Source organism: Pongo abelii, chromosome 1 (assembly GCF_028885655.2).
Source record: "Pongo abelii isolate AG06213 chromosome 1, NHGRI_mPonAbe1-v2.0_pri, whole genome shotgun sequence".
Taxonomy (NCBI): domain Eukaryota; kingdom Metazoa; phylum Chordata; class Mammalia; order Primates; family Hominidae; genus Pongo; species Pongo abelii.
In genome coordinates this window covers 119,434,456-119,457,537 of record NC_071985.2, presented here as the reverse complement: position 1 = coordinate 119,457,537, position 23,082 = coordinate 119,434,456, and the positions used below count along the sequence as shown (strand labels likewise).

The following is a 23,082-nucleotide window of genomic DNA, read 5'->3' as shown; positions in this document are numbered from 1 at the left end:
TCTGCATCCTTACCAGCGTTTGGTTTTAGTATTTTTTAGTTTAGCTATTTTGGTAGGTGTGTAGTAATATCTTATTGCAGTTCTTTTTTAGTTTTAGTATAAAAGCTCACTTTAGTCCTAATAGAAAAGCTTATTATAAAAAACATGGATAACCAGACAATCATAAAAAGCAAAATAAAAATCATCTATAATTCTCTTCATTCAGATATAACTACAGTTAATATGTTAGTATATATTTTTCTAGTATTTTTCTGCAGACTTATCTATTCATCTAGCTATTTACATTTGATAAAACTAGAAACATAAGATATAATTTTGCATTCTATTCTTTCTCATAATGTTATGTGGGGAATATTCTTATGTATCCTATGGAATATTATTTGAAAACTTTTTTTTTTTTTTTTTTTTTTTTGAGAGGGCGTCTCACTCTGTTGCCCAGGCTGGAGTGCAGTGGCACGATCTCGGCTTACTGCAAGCTCTGCCTCCCGGGTTCACGCCATTCTCCTGCCTCAGCCTCCCGAGTAGCTGGGACTACAGGCACCCACTACTATGCTCAGCTACTTTTTTTTGTAATTTTAGTAGAGACGGGGTTTCACCATGTTAGCCAGGATGGTCTGGATCTCCTGACCTTGTGATCCGCCTGCCTCGGCCTCCCAAAGTCCTGGGATTACAGGCGTGAGCCACCGCACCCGGCCGAAAACATGTTTTTAATGGCTGTATGACACTCTATTTTATGGGGCTAATTTTTAACTATTATTTTTGGACATTTATGTTATTTTCAATTTTGATATTATAAATATTTCTTTGAATGTCATACATATACATGGATTTTAACTTACATCTCTAGTTAGTTCTTTATAATAGATTGTATAACTGGGATTATAGGTCAAAGCATATAAACATTTTTAAGACTTTTGGCACATACGTACACATGTCCAAAGTGCTTTCCAGGAAGATTACATTTTTTACACCCCAGAGTGCATATCTCACCAGATCCTCAATAACAGTAAACATTTTTCAACTTTGCTTTTGTTTTTTTAATTTTTGTTTTTAATCTTTGTATCTTTGACAAGTTGATAGAGAAATTAATTTGCATCGTTTGTTAGTAAATGAAGTTGAAATCTGTTCATAAATTTTCTTATCTATTTGTATTTCTTCCTTCATTGTCAGTGTTTGCCCTTGGCCTGGTTTTTATTGGTATGTTCATCTTTTTCTTATTAATTTGAAAAAAATCTTTATATATTATGGAGAGTAATTATTCTTTTCTTGTATTTGTAGAAAATATTTTTCTTTGTTGGTCAGTTCCCATTTTTCCAGCTGTGAGATTTTTTTCACTCATTTCTTTATTCTAGAAGCATTTATTGGATGTATTTTACATGCCAAAGAGTGTGCTAGTAACAGAGTTTTTTGTTTTTTTTTTTTAATTGAATATCAAAGTTCACATCCTCAGGGAATTCAGAATTTAGTCAGAAACACACACACATAAATAAATGTTTTCATTATGCCTATTTCAAAAGGAATAGATACGGAATTCCGTGGGACACAGAAAAAGGAAATATAACTGGGCAGGCTTCTTAGAGGAGGTAATATTTCAGTTGGACCCAAAGAATGAGCAGGAACTGGCTAAGTGCAGAGGTGGGAGAGGAAGTCCCAGGCAGGAGGAGCATATGCATAAAAGCACAGAGTCAAGATGGTGCCTGGTGGGAGCAGTGTAGCTGGAGCAGGGATGGGAAGTGGGATAATGAAAAAACTCATCTTGTTTCTGAAAATACAGAAACTAAAGATATTGGAGCAAAACAGGAAGTTATTCTACATCAAGGATCTGGTCAGGATCTGTGTTTTTCATCTGTGGAGTAACAAGCCCAAGGGACACTTATTGCCCAGGAACAACCCACTTCTGTGCTTACCCCCACACCCCACCTTAGCCAAGGGGGTCAAGGGCTGAAAAGCCCCGAAAGATCTTGCTAAAATCACAGCAATAGGCTCTGCTGCATGGCCTTCTCTTTCTCTCACGGTTAAGGGATTTGGGATAGACTGGAAGATGGATAATGGGAAGGTGAAATGGAACCTGGCTATGGATTTCTTCTCGAATGTTCCTACTCTTGGCCACGCACCTGCCTTGAACTCAGGTTGAAGAATCCTAGAGTTTGCTGATCTTCATAAGTGCAATGAGTGGCAGACATGCTCTTTCTCTGGTGACAGCTGAGACTGTAAGTAGCTAGGCTGTCTCAATCCTCATTCCATGGTGAAGCATTCCAGAGAAGGCAGGACATCTGAGGGGCGTGACATCCTTGCCTGCTTGTTTTCTTCCTGCTTGTAGCCTGAAGCTCAAATAGGTAGCCTGATACCAAAGATGTCAGCATTCCCTCTTTCCTCTAAATTAATTCCTTTATAAATCAAGGTGCGGCAGGTTAACATTGGCAAAAACAAAAACAAAAACTACACTGACCCAAGCTTGTTGTTCTGTATGGCCAAACATAAAGGGTATATTCAAAGTATTAAATATATAGAGTATCTATCGCTGCTCATTTCATGTCTTTGTCCCCTGTACTCAGACATGTCAAAGGTGACAGCATTCAGGATGTTAACGAAGAGAGCCAGGAGAGGAAAAGGTGGATTAACTCTCAACAATCCACATATTAGAATCAACAATCCCTTCCTGACCTCCTTGTCTCATCTACCTTTAAAAAATCTTCAGGATTCACCCAATCCACTGTCCCCGATTTGAAGGTGACTTTTTAAAAGTTTTATTTTTAAAGTTGCCCTTTCTATGCTTTTTAGACATCCAAGTAGCTGTAACTGTTTATCTGGTGATTTTTTTTTCCTGTGGCAATGGTCACACATTGATAGACTGGCTCTTGAGTGGGCAGATTGCTGAGTGATATTTACCTGCCTGATGGATGATTCTAACATAGTTTGCGTGTACGTCTCTTGGGAATCTGGAACTCAATGTATCTATCAGAGAAATAGGCTAGGGCAGGGGAGCACTGCATAATCTCTAAACTCACCCCCGCACTCCCCCAGCTTCCCCAGCTCTAACCATTCTCAGAATCTGTGAATCTCAGTGGCGTTTTCTGGGAACTTTTGGAAACATAATGCTATCTCACAAAAGCCTCCAGGGATGCCTATTGGAGCTCCTTCACTTCAAAGGAGAGGTCCTTGGTCATTCTGATAACAGTTGAAAAAGCACACACCCAGCAGTTTCAGGCTTTTCTCCTTTACAGTAGTTATGTTTTTAGATCACTATCCTTCTCAGAAATTTAAACGCAGGATGTCATTTGCAAGATGGTGGAATAGAAAGACAGCTGCATTGAAATCTGGGGTTTGAAAAATAATCTAAGGTCTTTCTCTCTCTCTCTCTTTTTTTAAATTTGAGTTTCCCCCTGAGAAACCTTGGCTTTTGAAAATAAGGCCTCCTCCCATGGAATGTTGTTTCATAGGTGGGATGCAGCCCTTATGATTCTTCACCGAAAACATGGAAAGCAAATAGGACAATCCCAACAGCTCTGAACTGGAAACAATAATTCAACGTGTTGGTATTTCTGGAGCTTATGAGAAAGAAAATCTAGGCTGAAGGAAGAAAAGAAATAGGATGAAAATAATGGTAAGAAGTGGGGGAAGAACTATCCGCCAGTTACTTCACACCAATTATTTCTGTTTTCCTCACCATCCTTGGAGGCAGGAGTGATCCCCATTTCACAGAAGAAGAAACCAAGGTTCCAAGAGGAAAAGTAACTTGCTCAGCATCACACAGCTGGAAAGTGTTGAAGTACGCCTGGAATCAGTCTAATTAACACCACAGTCTCTTTCCACTTCTCTCTGTTATCTGTTTAACAACATCACACACAGAACTCTGATCTGAGGAAAGCTATTTTTTGTGTGTGTGGCTGGGAAGGCCCAGGAGCACACTTGTGAGCGCGCTCTCTCTCTTCTCCCCACCGCCATTGTGAATTCGTGGTCAAATTATCCTGGTGGGGACGCTATGAATACTTGAATCGTTTTTATTTTTCTCTAGGCTTCCTGATTTTTTTTTTTTTTTTTGGCTGGAGTGCAGCAGCTTCGTTACGGTTCACTGTAACCTCAAACTTCTGGGCTCAAGCGATCCTCCCACCTCAGCCTCCCAAGTACCTGGGATTACAGGTGCACACCACCATGCCTGGCTAATTTTTTTTTTTTTTTTTTTTTAAGAGATGGGGTCTCGCCATGTTGCCCAGGTTGGTCTTGAACTCCTGGCTTCACGTGATCCTCCTGCCTTGGCTTCCCAATTCCTGATTTTCTTATCCTGATGGAGACAAACTATTTTACTTCTGTTCCTTTCAATGACAATAAAAAATCCTGAAAAGACCAAGAAGAGGGCCCCAGCAATTTCCCCCTGACTGTAATATCTGTAACTATTCCCCCTAACTGTAATAACTATAATGTAATGTCAGGGAAAGGTACCTGTCAAAGCTAAGCCACTTTCATTTGCCCTAAGCTATTTTGGGGACCATGTGATTGGTTTACTGTTAACTTTAACTATAAAAGTGCAGTTAACTGTAGATATTTATAATATTTTCATCTTCAAAGCACTTTACAGTATTAATTAATTAAATCTTAGCAACACCTTTGATTAAGTCCTTTTTATGGATGTGGGAAAAATGGCATGGAAATAATAGAAAATGCCCTTGGCCATGATGGAATCAGCATTCCAAGGTAGGATTAGAATTCAAAATTTTCTGTCTCTACCTTTCATGATAAAACCAACAGACCAGTCTCCTGTTCTGATGCCTTGGTGGAAGAACATGATTTGGCCAACTCATTCTTTAAATTCTTTTAAGAAAAGAACTTTCTCAAAAGTTCCTATCACCTCTCCAGTGCTCTTTCCTATTCTCCATGGCACTGTGCCATAACTTTATTCACTTCTTAAATCAAAGGCATTACTGGAAAAAGTGAACAATATGCCCAATTCTTATGGTTCCACAGAGCTCCCTTGTGTCTCCCTTTGGAGTCTATTCTTAGACATACTGTTTGTTCAGGAATCCGAAGTAAGTCAGCTTTATCTGGCAACATCCCCAAAGATTTCTTCCTTCTGTATGTCCAGACAGAAAGCTAAGCAATAATTCAAAGACAGAAAGGGGTCAGCAATAACCATTTTCACAGCTACCAGGCAGAAACTCATCATCAATTTCATCTTCAACAAAATTTCCTCATCTTTTTAATGTTGGAAGAATCACTTGAAGCGTGAGATTTATGGGTAGCTCTTCCAGCCAGGTGAGAGTCTTGCAGACAGGTATCAGACTGTTATTAGCATCTTGTGTTCTAAATTAAAGGAGACGACTTGTCTCTGAATATACACTAGAGCCTTGGAAGGTTGGTAGGGATGGAGTGGGCATTGAAGTGCCTACGCTCAACAAAAACTTGGCAGACTCTAAACAACCTTTAATGACTCCCTTCTCTAAAAGGTTCTTATTCTTTGCTGAACTTGATAGCTTTGGTATATTTCAGGTAAGATTATCATTGCGACAATAAGAACCTTATGTCAAAACCCAGCCCCAAAATTTGGTGGTGCTAGAAGGTTGTATGACAGACACCCCTTATCCTCCAAACTAAATCAGACTCAGCAAGTTAAAAAGAATAACATGGAAGATTTGTCTTGGAAAATCTGGATTTGAATTTTGGTTCTGCTTCCTTCTTGTTATGTGATCAATTAACCTTGTTGAGCTATTGTTTCCTCACTCTAAAATGGAATGGTAATAGCATTACTTGCATTACATAATTGTTGGAAAAATTAAATGAAAATATTTTTGGCACTCTAAAAATCGTTATCAGTTTTAGTTAATAATAATGGCCAACATTTATTGAGCCCTTACCCTGTGCCAGACACTGTGTGTGAGGTATGCTTTTATGTGCATTATCTCCTTTATCATCTCAATGACACTATGAGATAAGGACTGTAATTATGCCCCTCTTATGGATGCAGCAACAGAGGCCTAAAATCACCTGTCTAATAACTGGTGTAACCAGGATTCACACCCAGTCTGGTTAGACCCATGTTCTTGACCACCACACAATATTGTCTGTAATCTCCAGTTCCCTGCTGGACATTTCCTTTCAGATATCCTGCAGTTCTTTCAAATGTAACCAGTCTCAAACAAAATTCACTATCTCTTCTCAAATTATAGTCTTTTCACTGACTTTCTTATTTGCAAAAGTTACCTTTTTTTTTTCTCCCTGGCTTGAAATCCCTGGGTCATCTGTGTCTGTGTCTCTCTCTTTTTAGCTGAGGAGTCTCCCTGGTTATTCAATTCCACTCTTGAGACAGCACTCTACCCATTCCCTCTAATTCCTTTTGTCACCACCATGGATGAGAATCCATCCCCCACAAACATGGATTGTGCAATAACTTCCTAACTTGTTTTTCTACCTTTAGTTTATCCTGCATACTACCTGCTAATTAATCCTAAAATATCATTTTCAACAGTTACCTCCTTGATCAAAAACTTTCAGTTGCCTATGGGAGAAAGTCCATGTTCCGACATTCTTGTTCCTCCACAGCCTGGTCCCACCCCACCTTCCAGCCCTGAGCATGGCCTGCACTTTCTTGCCTTTGTACTTTAGTTAATAATGTTTCTCTTCTCCTTCCTCCTCCCCTTCTCTACCTACTGAATTACAAACTCTCAAGATCCAAATCAAATCCTTTGTTGACTTTGCCATTCCCAAATATTTATTTTCTCCCAAATCAGTAAGACTATACCACTCACCAACCTGTTTACTACTACCTGTTGCTAGTTAATTTTTCACAAATAATATGTATATCTTATCTTACCTTTCTGATGGGAGGGGGAGGATAGGAAATGTGCCTTATATTTCCTTACCTTCCACACAACACCAAGTGAGTATCTACTGTAAAGCCAAGTGCTGTGTTGCACACTGGGGATACCGAGAAGAACAAGATATATTAAGGAGCTCACAGGCTAATAGTATAGATCAACATGTAGACAAATAGTCACAATTGGGTATGAAACAGCTGGTAAAGATATGCCTCGAGGACTCTGGGAACACAGAGAAGAGCAATGACAAGCAACTAGAGAAATCGGTTCACAAAGGGAACTTTGAGCTGACTCTTGAAGGTTGAGTAGAAAATAAAAGCTCTTTTAGGTAGAGAAGTAGAGAAGAGCTTTTGAGGAACAGAGAACACCATGTTCAAAGGTCCAGAGGCGTGTATGGTATGTGTGAAGCCTGGTGAGATAAGAGCAAAATGTGGGAAAGAACACCAGGAGAGGAGCCTGGAAAAATAGGCAGCTTCCAGATTATAAGCACCTCTTCATGCAAAGAATATGAGAATTTATCCTACAAGGTAGGTAGGAAGCCAAGGGAGGTTTGTAAGTAAGGAAGTGACATGGTCAGATTTGTATTTTAGAAAATTAACTCTGGCAGCAGCATGTAAATAAATCGCAGCTGGAGACACTTGAGGGAGAGACACCAAGAGAGTTTAGGGGTCTGGACAAAGGCTAGGCTAATGGGGATAGAGAGGTCTGTTTACCTGAGGTATGTTAAGGGGGAGCATAAATAGACTTAGTCTATCATTGGATATGGTGAGTGAGGGAGAGAATGGGAGACTATGGATCACTAAGGTTTTTAGGTTAAGAGACTAGTAGTGTACGCATGACCCTATTCATCGAGGTAGAAAATACAGAGGTGAAAGACTGGGTTGTTTTGGCTATTGCTGCTGTTGTTGTCATTTCTATTGTTTGGGTGGGGTAAGTAATGAGGTTAGTGGCAGATGTGTTAAGTTAAAGGCACTTGTAGACCATTGACAAGGAGATGTCGAGTAGCAGGTAAATTTTTCTTGTGCCTGTCTCAGAGCCTGGCACAGAGTGGGTACTTAACAAATGTTTGTGGAGAAACAAAATGAGAACCACCCAGACTAGGCATGTAATGAATTGACTAGCAATACATGAATTGACTAATTCCCCATGTAAAATCATACCCTTATTTTCCTGGCAAGGAATATAATATGTACTAGTTCTTCTAGTGATGAGAGATCACACAAAAGTCACACTGACAGTCCTCAAGTAGGTCAATGCCATGGCCCGGTTAGCACAGACACTCTGCCTTCTCTGGCAGACATCATCTGAGGGACAGCATGAACCAGGGAACGTCAGAGTACAGTGACATTGATGTATGAACACACAAACCCTGCACAAGGCCTGTAAAATTTCTCTCAAGGACACAGAAAACAATGGATTTCAAGGTCCATAAATGTTGACTTCATATGAATATTTCAAATGAGACATGGATATTTAGTACTTTTTTTAAACTTAAGAAATCTGAAGTAAATTCTGATAAATCATATCCTATTCCATATGTATAACCCTTTTCTAGTCTCTTATAAATAACATTCTCAATTAATCCCAGAAAAATGGGGGTGAGCTAGAGAAAAAGGATGGAGAGAGGGAAAATAGAAATGGAAGAGAGAGGGAAACAAAAGCCCAACAGAGAGAGACTTGAGAAATGGCCTGATGCACCCAGCAGATTCCAGGCCATTCAGCTTCAGTCAGCAGATATAAGTGATGTCCTGGGACATGCAATTTTAAATATTAGTGGACATGTTTCAGTAGTACAGCACAAAGCCATTAATCTCTTTGGCATTTTCAGCACTTCATTGCTGCTAAGCATTCCCAGTATGTTCAAGTTAATAGAAAATTTGCAAGCCAAGGATATTTTATGCCTGCATAACTCTAGTTAAAAACACAATATTGGGCAATATTTATAAAAGGTATAGAAAATGTTCACACAGGTCCAACAAATGCTATTTAAAAGATGATAATGCACTTGTCTCACTTTAATTGCTTTTTCTGCTACTAGATTCTAATCACAATGGCAATGTCATGCTCAAGGGCACGTTTCTACCCATGATATAAATGGCAGTCAGTGTGATCATATACATTTACCTTTCATGGTGATGCAGAAAGAAAGAAATAACATGTGCTTAAAGTACAGTTGGCACTCAATAAATTGTTTTGAACTGATTACAAACATGGGAGGCAGTTTCTCTGGAAACAACTGTTTTGCTTCAGAATACTACAAGGCTCTTCCTCCCCCATTCTTCTCTTAAAGTCAAAATTATAGGCTGTGAATTTATGATATCTTCTAGCAGAATTCCCCCATTTTCATAGATGAAAAATGTGATAAGCATGCATAGTTAGTACTCTCTTGATAGCACGTGACAGAAAACATAGCACCAATCAATTTAAGCAAAAAAATTAAATTTATTGGCCTGTGTAGATGAAACGTCCAGGGGGTAAGCATGGTTTCAGATATGGCTGGATTCAGAGCTCTATGTTTCACCTTATATGGCTGTCTTTCACCATATTTTTGGCTTTCATCCCAGAATCTAAGTGGCCCTGGTAGAAAATGGCGGTGCCAGCCCTCAGCTTCCGGTAGAGCAGAAGTGTCTGCCTCAGTCCCAGAAGCCTGGCATTTCATTGGCTCCAGTGGGGTCACGTGCCCCTCCTTGGGCAGCTAAAAGGTGCCGGTGGCTGCCTAATCTAGGTCGTGTGCCTGCCCTGGGAACTAGCGTCTGGCTGTAAGTGCACTGGCTTCCTGGAGAGAAGGGGTAGCTGTCTCTGTGCAGAATTGAAGTACACTATAACACCATGAGAAGGGACAGTGAATCCTGGGGTGGGGAACCGATAAATGACCTTGCAACCTTATGTAATATTTAAATTAAGATTTAAAAACAGCCTTTGCATCCCAGGGTAAAATCTTCCTCCATCTCAAAGAAGAGTCCCCGTTAGGGGAAGAAAAAAAAAAAAAAATATATATATATATATATATATATATAGGAATTGTTTGAGGACAGCTGAATGAAGCCGTTTCTCGCATTTGTGTCTCTACCTTCCATTCTTCTCTTTGTTACCACCAGCATCAGTCAGAATCCCCAGAGTGTCTTCTCCTCCAGAACAAAGTATTCAACAAATATTCATTTCTGATTCCTGTAAGAAATGTTAATTGAGTCTGGGCTTCTCCACTGAATCCTGAAAATTTTAGTGTATGTCCCCACCTTCCCCATCCACAATCCTGACAGTTTTGGTGTCACCTTAATCTAAGAATCCAACCTAATCTTCCAAGTCCGCTTGCATTTTGTTTGTTTGGGGAAGTTAACGAGTATTAACAGCTGTTTATTTGGACCTGGATGGGTCAAAGGCCCTGGATGTGGGCCAGAACCACATAGAAGTCAGAGGCTTTAGTATTATCCCTCTGCTCTGAATGCATCCATTTCTTTTGTTTCTCATTATTATTTTGAGCCCTTCAGATTCTTTCAGAGTTCATTTTCCATTCACTTCCTTGTCATAAATATACATTGTGCAGGCATTTTCTTTTTAACTGTGTCCCCCAGATTTTACTTGACCACTTGGCTGCATCCATTTGCCAGATGAAAATCTATGTTCTTCAAAAACTGCTGAAAATGCCAGTGTAGTCATGCATGCTAAGTGTCAGGAGGAAGAATTGGTGCTGCAACACACAAGATGATGTCAAGAGAGTTATTCCTAGGAGCACAGCATGTCCTTGCTGCCAGCAAATCTCTCTCCTGCCATTCAGAAATTCTCACTTTGTTCAGGTGAGGGTTCTGTTGCCACACTTTTTTGAAAATTGCACAGACTCCACTTCACTTCTCATTTATCCAAAATCAACTAAAATGAATAAGTGGGTTTTCTGGATTTGCCACAAATGAATCTCATTATTTTATGTAGTAAAATGCCTTTGCTGGAAACACAGAAAAGGGGAAGACAAAAATAACTGCCAATGTATCTGTACATTTTAATTTTAATTGTATTAGTTATCTATTGCTTTGACCATCTCACCATTTAATGTCTTAGAACAACAACTATTTTATATGTTCATTATTCTGTAGGTCAACAGTTGGGGCTGAACTCAGCTGGTCTCTGCTGATCTCTTCTGGGGCTATTTTCACCTGAAGCCATTAATGCAGTTGCAATCATCTAACAAGTCAGATGGGATCAGATGGTCTGAGATGGCCTGACTCATATGGATGGGGGTTGATGCTGGCTGTTGGCTAGGTCATTGTTTCCAGCAGGCTGGCTTGGATTTCTTCACATGGTCCCAGAAAAATTCTTGGCAACAAGAGAGAGAGTCAAGCCCAATGGGCAAGCATGCTTCAAGCCTCTGCCTCTGTCAAATTTGCTAATGTCCCATCAGCCAAAGCAAGTCATATGGCCAAGCCCAAGTCAATGTGGGAGGGCACTTCTCAAATGCATGGGTTTGAGGTGGTGGAATCCATTGACAACCATAACTATAAAAATCTATCACATTAAGTTAAACATCTACATCATTTCTTTTCTTAAAAATGAGATTTACTTGGGAAGATGTCAAGGCAAACTCATTACCAGGAAGAACATCTGTCAGAGATTTACAGATACAGAGCAGAGATATAAGCCTTTTATAGATTTATTAGCACCAATGAAGCATAATCTGTGCACTGAGGCATTACCCCAACTGTAAAACCAAATCCACTTCAAAAACAGGAGTATAGGCCTTGCACAGTGGCTCATGCCTGTAATCCCAGCACTTTGGGAGGCTGAGGTGGGAGGATTGCTTGAGCTCGGGAGTTTGAGACCAGACTGGGCAACATGGTGGGCCCTATTTCTACAAAAAAATTGTAAAATTAGCCAGGCATGGTGGCATGTATCTGTGGTTCCAGCTACTCAGGAGGCAGGACAATCACTTGAGCCCAGGAGGTCGAGGCTGCAGTGAGCCATGTTGGCACCACTACACTCTAGCCTGGACAACAGAGTGATACCCTATCTCCAAAAAACCAAAATTTAAAAATATACATAATGCTGGGCACAGTGGCTCACGACTATAATCCCAGCACTTTGGAAGGCTGAGGCAGGTGGATGATTTGAGGTCAGGAGTTCAAGACCAGCCTAGCCAACATGGTGAAACCCTGTCTCTACTAGAAATACAAAATTAGCTGAGTGTGGTGGCAGGCACCTGTAATCCCAACTACTTGAGAGGCTGAGGCAGGAGAATCACTTGAACCTGGGAGGTGGAGGTTGCAGTGAGCCAAGATCCCGCCATTGCACTCCAGCCTGGGCAACAAGAGCGAGACTCCATCTCAAACACAAAACAAAACAAAACAAATAAACAAAAAACTTAAAAAAACAGAAGTCTAGGCCTGTATATTGATTCTGCTTAGATATTTAATATACAATTGCATTTAAGGTCCTTTCAAAGGACTTCTACAATAGGGGAAGGTGAGACATTCATTGGGTTAGATAAATCAAATTAGTCATCCCAGTTCTGGTAATAGGGAGAGAATAAGGCAACTCTGACAGTTAATAGTAACTAGCATTTCCTGAACACTGATTCTCAGCCACTATGTGTGATTTACTTTCTTTAAGCCTTGAACAGCTCTGTGATGTGGGTAGTAATCTTATGTCCGTTCTACAAATGTGGAAACTGAGGTCTAGAAAGTTTAACTTACCCAAGCACACACAGCTTAAATAGAAAGGTGGTGACTTGAACTCTGTCTGTAGAGCCTCAGTAATTGTCCACTAAGTCATGCTACTTACTCCATCACATGGGACAAATGGATGGAGTCCATGAAATGATGTCTCTCCCAGGCCCAACACTTCAAATGTATGGTCCTGTTGCATGTTGCTCCTTCATGGAATGCTTTCCTTCTGGTAAGACCTCTGGACTTCCAAGTCATAAACAGGGAGTCCCAGAGGGCCTGAGGGAGGGAAATGGCTTCCATACAACATGGCTTCCATACAACATAAGAATTGATGATAGGGTTGATAGTTTCCTACTTGGATTATACTGGGATCCCTTATGTTTCTCAGTGAAGTAGCTGCTGAGCCTAGCATATCTGGGCTTAAAGATGTAAATGATCCTCAGTTTATGCCAGCACCTTCTCATCAAATAGCATTATTGAAAATCAGAGATTTAGAATGACTGCCCTCCAACTCATCTTAATGGAGTTATTCCAATAATATCGATAAGTACAGATGATGATTAGAATGTAATGAGGGATGAGAAATACTATTCTGGATTAAGTCAATTTTCTCATAAACATTTTCGTAAAATCATAAGTAAATTTAGGCTCTGTACTTTTGTGGTCTATTCCCAAGTCTCTACCTCTACCTCCAGGAAACTTGGCCTCCATTCTGTCATGTTTCCTTCTACACACCTTTAGCATCATACAGATTTTAAATTAGGTTTTGTGAAATGAGGCCCCACAGATTTTTTACCATTGTCCAGTCATATACCTTTTGGCAAAGAGAAGCTAAGAAGCAACAGCACGTGTCAGAGAAGTATCCTTACAACTGCCTTTGCAGGCGGATTGATTTAGCAGAAGAGAAGGCAGTGTTTAGCTAATTTTGAAGAAGAATAAATGCATTAGATGGTATTCAGTGGAGCATGATTTGCATAGCATATAAATTATATAGAATTGCAGTGCAGAAAACTCAGAGCTTTCCAGTGGTGAATGGGTCTAATTTGTAGCTATTTCTAGGGACTAAAACATTCTGAAATAATAACTGGAAGATTCACTTTCCATTTCACAATTTGTGGAAAACACAAAATAGGTTAAATTCTTTTTTTATGTTGTTGTTTTCAAGTAAACCTCTTGACTAATTCATTTTGATTTTAAAAACATAATGCATTGGTTTTTCCCTAATTCTGCACTGAAGTTGTACACATATTATCTGCCTCAATTTCCAAGCTTCAGTTCATATTTATGTATTTATAAAGTTTGCTGTTCTCAAAATGGAAGAAATCCTAGAAAAACTAATTATTTAATGAGTTTCAATATTCAGATTTGTGAGTTTTCACTTAGAATATAAATTTGGAGGCACATTCAAAATTTAAGCATAGCTTGACATAAATTAATATCCACATGAGCAGTGTGCAGTCAGATGAAGAAGAGATGAGAAGAATGTCTTCAAAGAAGATAGGACAGAGAATCTGTTTCCCTGTGAAGCTTGTTGTTTTGACTCAATGATATCATGAAGGTACGCTGCAGGAAGAAGGCATTGATTCTGATCCCAAATCCAGCCATTCAAGTGCTGCTCAGAAGAAGAAATAGGGAATAGGGAAACTGGAATTCCATTCAACTAGAATTACCTGGGCATTAGAATGTTTACAAGCATGTAGATGAAATTGATATAGATGTTGGCTTCAAGAAATGAACTGTCCAGTGTGATAGACAAACAAACATCTATCAAATGGGAGGCAAAATGTACTGTAAGTTTGGATCTTGGTAGAGGAGTTGGTTGTACATTATGAATGTGCTAAATGCCACTGAATTCTATACTTTAAAATGGTTAATTTTATGTTATATGAATGTCACCTCAATATTTCAAAAATGTGCTGTGAAGAGGCACAGAAGGAGAAAGGAAGAACCCCATTTCCTTGGGAATCTTTGCCTGTCATCTCTGAAGAAAAGAAGGCTTGCACATGGAAGGTGGGGAGCATTTGGGGGCTTGAAGTACCTGAGTATCTCAGTTCTGTTTTTGTTTTACTAGTGGACATCTGGTATTTTGAAAACTCTGCTGTTGTCTGGCCATTCTGGGTTAGAACATAAGTCCCCATGAAGAGTAGGTCCACTGGAAATGTATTTGTCTACCTGGTGAAAGTTGGGGGCCACAGAAGTGACCAAAATACCAGTGAACTGGGGAAAGGACCTTAGATTTTAAAACTAACTCTGCCCCTACTTGCTGTGTGGCCTTGGGCAAGTTAAGTTAATTAACCTCTCTGAAATTCTGCTTCCTCACTAGTAGATTAGGGGGCATGAAAACTGTCTCAGATGGTTTTGGAAAAGATTAATACCATAATGCAAAGTGTATTGCACAGAAGAGACACTAATAAATGTTAACAGTTTTCCTTTCTTTCCCATCTCCCAGCCCCCTCACCTCGCCCCTGTGATTTCACTTGATGCTCTCATCATAGAAGTCATTTCCTATGAAGCAGCAACAACACTGGTCTGAAAAATTACCCTCATTAGGTTACAATTACGCTGGAGGAACTCCTTTCTCTCTACTTCATATTTTCTTATGAAACAGCTTCCACTAGAGCAGGGATCTGCAAACCAAATCTAGCCACCACTCGATTTTGTACAGCCTACAAGCTAAAAAATTTTTAACATTTTTAAATGGTTGAAAATCAGTCATAAGTAGGATATTTTGTGGAACATGAAAATTCCAATTTCAGCATTGATAAATAAAGTTTTATTGGAACACAGTCACATTCATTCATATATGTTCTGTTTATGGCTGCTCTTGCACTACAATGGCAGAACTGTGCAGTGTGACAGAGACCCAGTGGCCTGCATAGGAAACAATTCTTATTTTCTGGCCTTTTATGGGAAATGTTTGTGACCCCTGCCCTAGCATGTCATTCCTGGCCCTTCGCTCCCCTCTCCACTTACTTCCCATTGACAGGTGAATCTCTTGGCTGGGTGGGGCCAATCTATTAAAGACTACACTATTTCATCTCCTTTTCTTTCTACTCTGTCATCCACCAGTGGGAAGCACTAATCCTGAGTGACAATATCTACTCTACAGGGCTGTCCCAAGGCCTAGGCTGGGAGAGGGGGAATAGGAAGGTCCCAAGCGTTTGAGCTGACTCCCTAGATTTCTAGCAATCCCTTTCTCCCCAACCGTAGGTCCTTAGTTGGAACCCTCATCGTCTCTTGTCTGGATCACTAAAACATCCTCCTACATGGCCTTGCTGCCTCCAGCATCATCTTCTTCCAACACAGAGTAGCCAATACGATCTTCTTAAAACAAAAATCTGATCTTATTTCTTCTCTAACTGTGAAGATTAATGGCATGAATGGCCCAGTCTTTTGTGCCTCTCTGTACCCACACCCAAGGTAGTGCCTTCCCACACCAATTCTAGGCTCAAGCATGTGCATTGCTTCAGCTAAGGGAATAATAGAAAACTCGACACAGAAGAGGCTTGAAAAAGCATTTTCATGCCGCCTCCTCTCTTGGATCCCCACTAGTGCCACAAGAACATGCCTACAACACATGGAGGAGAGGCAAGTCGTCCCAGTCAAGGCCGTCCTAGATGAGCCAGGTCCCAACCAACCTGCTAGTTGCCTGAAAATGCATAATGAGTCTAAACCAGAGAAGCAGAACTGTCTAGCCAACCAGTAGATTTGTGAAAAACAATTGAAGATTGTCATTTTAAGTTTCTAAGTTTTGGTGTGGTTTGTTATTCAGCAATAGCTAACTGATACACCTACTTTAAACTCTTCAATGCCTTTAATTGCCTCTGCAAAAAGCCCAGACTCCTTAACTTAATAAAATAGAAGGTCTTTCATCATCTTGCTGAGCTCCATACCTTTAGGTAACCAGCCCTTTCCAGTGATGTGCAGCTATCATTGTAAGAACAGGTTCCCAACACCCTTGCCTGGTTCTCTCTTTACTAAACAGGTCCTGGTTTCCCCTGCTTAGATTGCCCCTCAAACTTAGTTGATCTTAGATTCCCTTTTTGACTATAACTTATACTCACCCTATAAATCAAGGTGTTTTCCAAACTTTGAGTTGATCCACTGGCTTATAAGTTTGGAGAGTTATGACTAGCATTTTTTTTAGATGACACTGAAAAAAAAAGTAACAGGCAGGATAAAATAGAAAAATATCAGAGTGAATTCTAGGTAGTAAATTTTCAATGTGTATGCATTAGTTTGCTATGCAATGTGTGTATATTTTTTCTGCTGGCCATGATAAAAAAAAATGTTTGAAAACACACTGCTTTAGAACATTACTTCTGGCTACGCTGTGTAAATACTGCCCCAATCTGCCTGTCTGCACACCCAACCCATGATGGCCCCCATAGGCAGCTTTCCCCAGGGCCTGCCCTGTCTTACCTGCCCTCACCATCCTATCTACCCACATCACCCTCCACTCCCCTACAGACCGTGTCACAATGAAGCAGCAGCTTCCCTGCACAATTAGCACCCTCTCATGTGTGCCTTTGCAGTTTGGTTTTTCCTCTGCCAATAAAAACCTTTCCTGCCTCATTCGGCTGGAAAATTCCTATTTGTTAGGAGTGGTGTAAGTGCATCCTCCATTATTCAATCTTCAAGATATAGCCCAAATAGCACATTCTCTGGGAAGCTGCTTCTTCCCCTTCCTTCTCTTACACACCAAAGCTTACAATACATCAAACTTAAAAGCATTGTTTTTAAATTTTAACTTCGATTTCCCATGTTTTTTACTGGAGAATCATCTGTTTTTATATGTGCTCCCATACGCCCCTGTGCATGCGGCTGGCATACCCTTAGCAATTACAGATTTATAGTTGTTACATCTGTGTGCATATTTTCCATACAAGGTTGGAAGCTCCTTGAGGTTAAGGACTGAGTCTTTTTTATCTTTGTATCACTAGCACCTAGATCAGGGCCTGGCATCAATACGAGTTGGCATTCAACTCGAGTTAAAATTGTCCCCTGGTATGTTTTGGGAAGCACGAGTGGCCTGTGGGGATGAGATACAGGGCTACTTGGCCTCAGTGGGAAGACGGTGGCCTAAGGAAACAGACAGGAGAGGGCACACTCCAGTGCTGGGGCTCCTTCAGAGGAAAAGGGTGAGCTCCCATGAAGCCCATTCAGCTTCCTTAGTAATTCAACCAGCCATGTTCCCAAGCACTTGAAAAACAAAGTGAAATAAAGAAACCCAAACCCACACGATGTGAAGAAGCAGGAAAACACTCCACAGACTCTTCTAGAGGGTTTTGTGTGCTGCGACACAGGAGATGAATAAAGGAGCACACAAAGTAATCAGAGATAAGAAAAATCCCGTGAAAGGCACAGAAACCTCAGGGCTGGGGATGGATGGGGCCGTTTACAGACTGCAAAGAGGAAGAAAGAAGATAAGAGCTGAAGTTGAGACTGACATGAAGATGGGCATGCAAGGGGCCCTGACAAGTCAGAAGGAAAACGTTTCTCACAGATTATATAAAGGAACAGAAGTGAACTGGGAAGTAACAACAGCTTCAGAGAGACCAGGGGGAATAATTTAGTTACTCAAAAAGGACACTCTGTGGAAAATTCACATGAATTCTTTGCTCCATGCTGCACTTGCACAGTACTGTTGTGGGATTTTTCCACATTCTGCTTGTCCCAGTTACCAGGTTTCCGATAAAGGGCTCTGTTGTGGCCATCGTCAATTAATTACAGGTACAATGAATGGTTGCAGAGTACCAAATGGAGAAAGTTAGTACAGGAGGCTTTGAAAATTTCACCCTAACTTACACAAGTTTATAAAAGGGGGTTTAACTTACCCTTGGGTGTTTATAAATAATTCCAGTACCTAGCACAGTGCCTGGCACACTCGTAGGAGGAAACAGCTGAAGAGGAGTCAATGAATCATTTTATAGCTCTTTTACCCTTGCTAAAGCAACCAAACCACTTTGGTTTGTAAGAATAGCAGTTCCTAAAATAGACAACATGTCTCTGGAAGACTGTGCTAACTGGGCAATGAGGAGTAGAGAGAGGAAAGGGCGGAGGGGGAGGAGGGGAAAAGGGAGAGAAGGAAAAAAAGTTTCTCTCTCTTTCAGGCCATACAGACCAATTTCAAGGAGAAAATGTTCTGTATGAGCATATGATTCCACCAACTCTATCAGATTCAAAGGGAAATAAAGTAAGGCAGGTGAAACCCAAAGCCAGGAAGAGTGGAAGTGACTTTGGACTCAGAGTTCATGATGAGGTAAGTCTAAAAGAACATAAAGTAACTGTCAATTTCTTGTAGCAGAGCCAGCTTCCTGGCTTTTTTAATGACTTATATCATCAACCTGGGGGACTTGAACCAGGTGATGAATCAATTACCTCAATGAGATAAAATGCCTAAACTCCATTAATGCATCTGGGAACAACAGAAACAACAAAAAAATACTGTCAGGTGTCTCCTGCAAAGCAGGTTGAGCAATTCTCCTGATGTTGGTCTCTTAGACTCAGTCCAGGGGTTACAAGCTGTTCACTCCCACGGTGAACTCCAAGCAGTGCGTACAATAGGTTGTTGGGGCAAATACCTCACTGCCCTTGGGAATAACAATAAGAAAGAGATGGCAGGGAGAAACTGAGAAGGAAAGAGTTCACTTAAGTAACCAGGGGTTAGACAAGGCAACCTAAGACACAAAAGGAAGGAAGAAATGGAACTAATAAGAAACAATTTGAGTATAGTTAGTTGGAGCTTCCAACTAGACGGGCTGCTGAAAAAAACAAACAACTTCATGCCAGTTATTTATTGACTGTCCCTAAGCCAATGCCAGTCAAAGGCAGTCCATAATATTCCCAGCTATTCCTTAGGAAAAAAGGTCTTGAGCAATTCAGGTAGCTGGAAAAAACACACAAATACTCCAGGACAACAATTTTAGAATAAGAAAGCACCAACAGAGAGAGAAGGGATCTTTAGATTCTAAGTCACAGTGTTTGTACCTTTAACACAATTCGATATATAAAAATTACTCACTATATATGAGCTAAATTTCTCTCTCTTTCTACACACACACACACACACGCACACACACATACACGTGTGCGCACGCACACGCATACTGGTATACCCAAGGCACTCTATAGTCTGTGCCTGGTTCCTACCTCTTCTGGTGGTCTCTATCCAGATAGCTAGGCCATTTGGATACCTACCTATAAACTAAACCTTGCTCTCATTTTTATGACCAGTCTGGGCTTTAAACAGTAGGAATTTCTGGAGCTACAACTCAGTCTTACAGAGCAAACCATCAGGTCACCCAACTAGAAATCCAGCCCTGGTCTGTGGCCCCAGTTGGATAACTAGCTTTCTGTAACAATCACAACATTTACCATCTCCTTGTACCCCAGGATTGCCAATGGGCTTCTATCTTGAGGACACTCTGTCTGAGATCGTGTTTAGATAACTTGCCCACTACCTTCACTAGGACTGGGGCCTAACAAGCCCCAATCCCCTCGTTTTGTTCCAATCACAAACAGGCATACAGTGCAAGGCCTTATGGTCCTCAGCAACCAGGACAGAACCAATAGGGAGGAGGAACCAGGCAACAGCTGCCAGACGCACCCTCACCAGGGAAAGAATCACCTCATCTCATCAGGGTGGGGCAGAGGAAAGCATGGAGTGTGTGGAGGGAAGCTGGGTGATCCGATCAGAGCCTTAGGCCTCGCTTTAGAGTCACAGGGAATGCAGGAGGAGAGCAGTGTAGGGGAGATATTCAGGGAGGTGGCATTCTTGGAAGTTTTACTCACATGCACGAGTACCCTAGACAGAAGGCTGGATCTCGGAGACAAAAACTAGTCCCAGAGCACCAGTCTGGAAAGACTATACAAAGTGGCAGTCAGTGGGTTCTTGTCCTAGGAAGAAGAGCTGATATCCTGGGCAGCACAGCTGAGTGCTAAGAAGACCTGTAGATCAGGGCCGGGCATGGTGGCTCATGCCTGTAATCCCAGCAGTTTGGGAGGCTGAGGCGGGTGGATCATTTGAGGTCAGGAGTTCGAGACCAGCCTGGCCAACATGATGAAACCCTGTCTCTACTACAAATACAAAAATTAGCTAGGCGGTAGTGGCGCATGCCTGTAATCCCAGTTACCTGGGAGGCTGAGGCAGGAGAATGACTTGAACCCAGGAGGCGGAAGTTGTGGTGAGCCGAGATCATGCCACTGCACTCCAGCCTGGATGACAGAGTGAGATCCTGTCCCAGAGGAGTGGGGAAAAAAAGAAGAAGAAGACCTGTAGATCAGGAAATGCCTCCCAGAAAAGAAAGACATAAGATAGACACATGAAGATAAGTAAGGTGTCATTGTCTCGTAGAGCTTTTGCTGCCTCCAATCTTGCCCCTTTCCCCTCTGCCCTGCCTCTCACATTCAGATTGGATTTCCTAAAACACACTTTTTGTCAGGTCACTTCCTATTCAGGATCTTGGCCAAATGCTTGCTTATCACCAGATACCTGTGTTTGCAGCTATCCAACCTAGTAGCCGTCACGAGTTCTCCAAGACAGGACAGTGTGGCACAACCAAAGCCAAGGTCAGAGGTGTACTGCAGAGAAGTTTATAAGGCAAGAATTGAAAATGGATAGCTGTATTTTGTGCGTGGGGGACTTGCTGAGACTTTTAAGTGGAGCACTTTCAGTGTAGTTTTGAGAATGGATGACCGATTATGAAACATGGGCGAAAAGAAGATAGTAGGAACTGGGTTTTTGCTCAGCTGAAGAAAAAAAGACTAACGCTTAGTGTTTGTTGGAGTGAAGTCACATGTGATCAGTGTATTTTTTTCACACCTTAATTTGTGTGCCCAATATTTATTCATTTATTCTACGTATATTTGTTGAGGACTTACTCTGTCTGGACCTGATACAAAGAGTAGGGGATACAGTGCTAAACAAGATATACGTGGTTCTCAGGGGCAGGGATTGGGGTGAAGAGACATTGGTCGAAGGATACAAAAATTTCATTTAGGAGGAATAAGTTCAAGAGATCTATTGTATAACATGGTGATTATAGTTAATAACAATGTGTTGTATTTTTGAAAAATGCTAGGAGAGTGAATGTTCAGTGTACTCACCACACAAATGATAACCATGTGAGGTAATACATATGTTCATTAGGTAGATTTAGTTATTCCACAAAACATCATGTTATATACAATAAATACATATAATTTTATCAGTCAATTTTTAAAAATAAGATTTTCAAGCAGACCAAAAGTTTCGCTTATTTTTCTTGAGACAGATTCTCACTCTGTTGCCCAGGCTGGAGTGCAGTGGCGTGAGCTCAGCTTGCTGCAACCTCTGCCTTCCAGGTTCAAGTGATTCTCCTGCCTCAGCCTCCCCAGTAGCTGGGATTACAGGTGTGCACCACCAGACCTGGCTAGTTTTTGCATTTTTAGTTTTACCATGTTGGCCAGGCTGGTCTCGAACTCCTGACCTCAGGTGATCCACCTGCTTTGGCCTCCAAAAGTGCTAGGATTATAGGCGTGAGCCACCATGCCCCGCCCAGACCAAAAGTTTTAAAAGCAATAAAAAGTCCTTTTTATATAGAGATCTAACGTGCAACATGAGTACTATAATTATAACATTGTATTGTATACTGGATATTTGCTAAGAGAGTAGATTGTAGGAATAACTATGTGAGATGATGAATATGCTAATTTGCTTGACTATAGTAACCGTTTCACTATGTACCAAAACATCATGCTGTACACCTTAACCAAATGTTAAAACAAAAATTGTAACATTTTTGTTTTAAAGATATACAGGGTTCTGCTTTCAGGCAATTGCAAAGGGAGGATGGATGTGATGAGAGGGGATGTGTAGACTGTTCCAGAAATACATGCGAGGGGCATTTAACACTGGCTTCGGAATCCCCTAATCTCAACTGCCGTGGTTCTCCTTAGCCAGATTGGTTTTCTCCCATATTCTTGCACACGTCCTACGTATTCTTGACTTCGGCTCTGGGATTATAGTTTCAGCCAGCTTACTCAGGACCTATTAATTCTTTAAGACCTAGCCTGTGTCTCAAATTCCGCTTAAAGAGACTTCTGTTCAAGATGGCATACGGGTTTACACATTTAGGTCCACACCCTGTCCCTCAGCTCCAAACACGTAACAATGGTAGATAAAAATATTTTAAAAGAAATCTAAATACAAATGGCCATGCTAAAAAAAAGAATTTTTTATGGACCAGAAACAAAGCAAAAACCCAGTACCATAAGCAAGGCTACTAGGGATGAAACGAGGCACAGGCTGTGAAATGGTAATATCTGGTATGCAAAGCAGGTCAGAGAGAGCCAATTTCATTGAGTGAAACCAGTACTTTTGCAGACTCTCTCACCCATGAAAGGAGGGTGAAAAAAAGTGGCAATGGGTCCTTATCTGGAGCAATGGGGTATATGAAGTTGAGTATCTTGAAAGATAGGAAATAATGGATCTCATCTTGAAGCAAGAATACGGGCCAAGCAGCCCACTGGGTTAGTAACCCATACCTTTTTCAATTTCAGTAGGACAGGAGCTTCTGAACTGCTGGGGGTAAAAAGCTGGTATCTACACGCTGGGACCTGGGGGGCCGGAATAAAAC

General features: G+C 41.0%; 1 long non-coding RNA gene across 1 annotated transcript in view; it reads right to left on the bottom strand.

Annotated features, from left to right (window-relative positions):
- Positions 1-9,240: 9,240 nt before the first annotated feature.
- LOC129049590 (uncharacterized) overlaps positions 9,241-23,082 on the bottom strand; it is a 66,032-nt gene continuing 52,190 nt past the window's right edge. Inside the window, exons 2-3 of the long non-coding RNA XR_008512810.1 lie at positions 16,528-16,616; positions 9,241-10,749 (exon numbers count right to left, since the gene is read on the bottom strand). This is a non-coding gene — a long non-coding RNA (uncharacterized LOC129049590). The remainder of the gene's footprint in view (positions 10,750-16,527; positions 16,617-23,082) is intronic.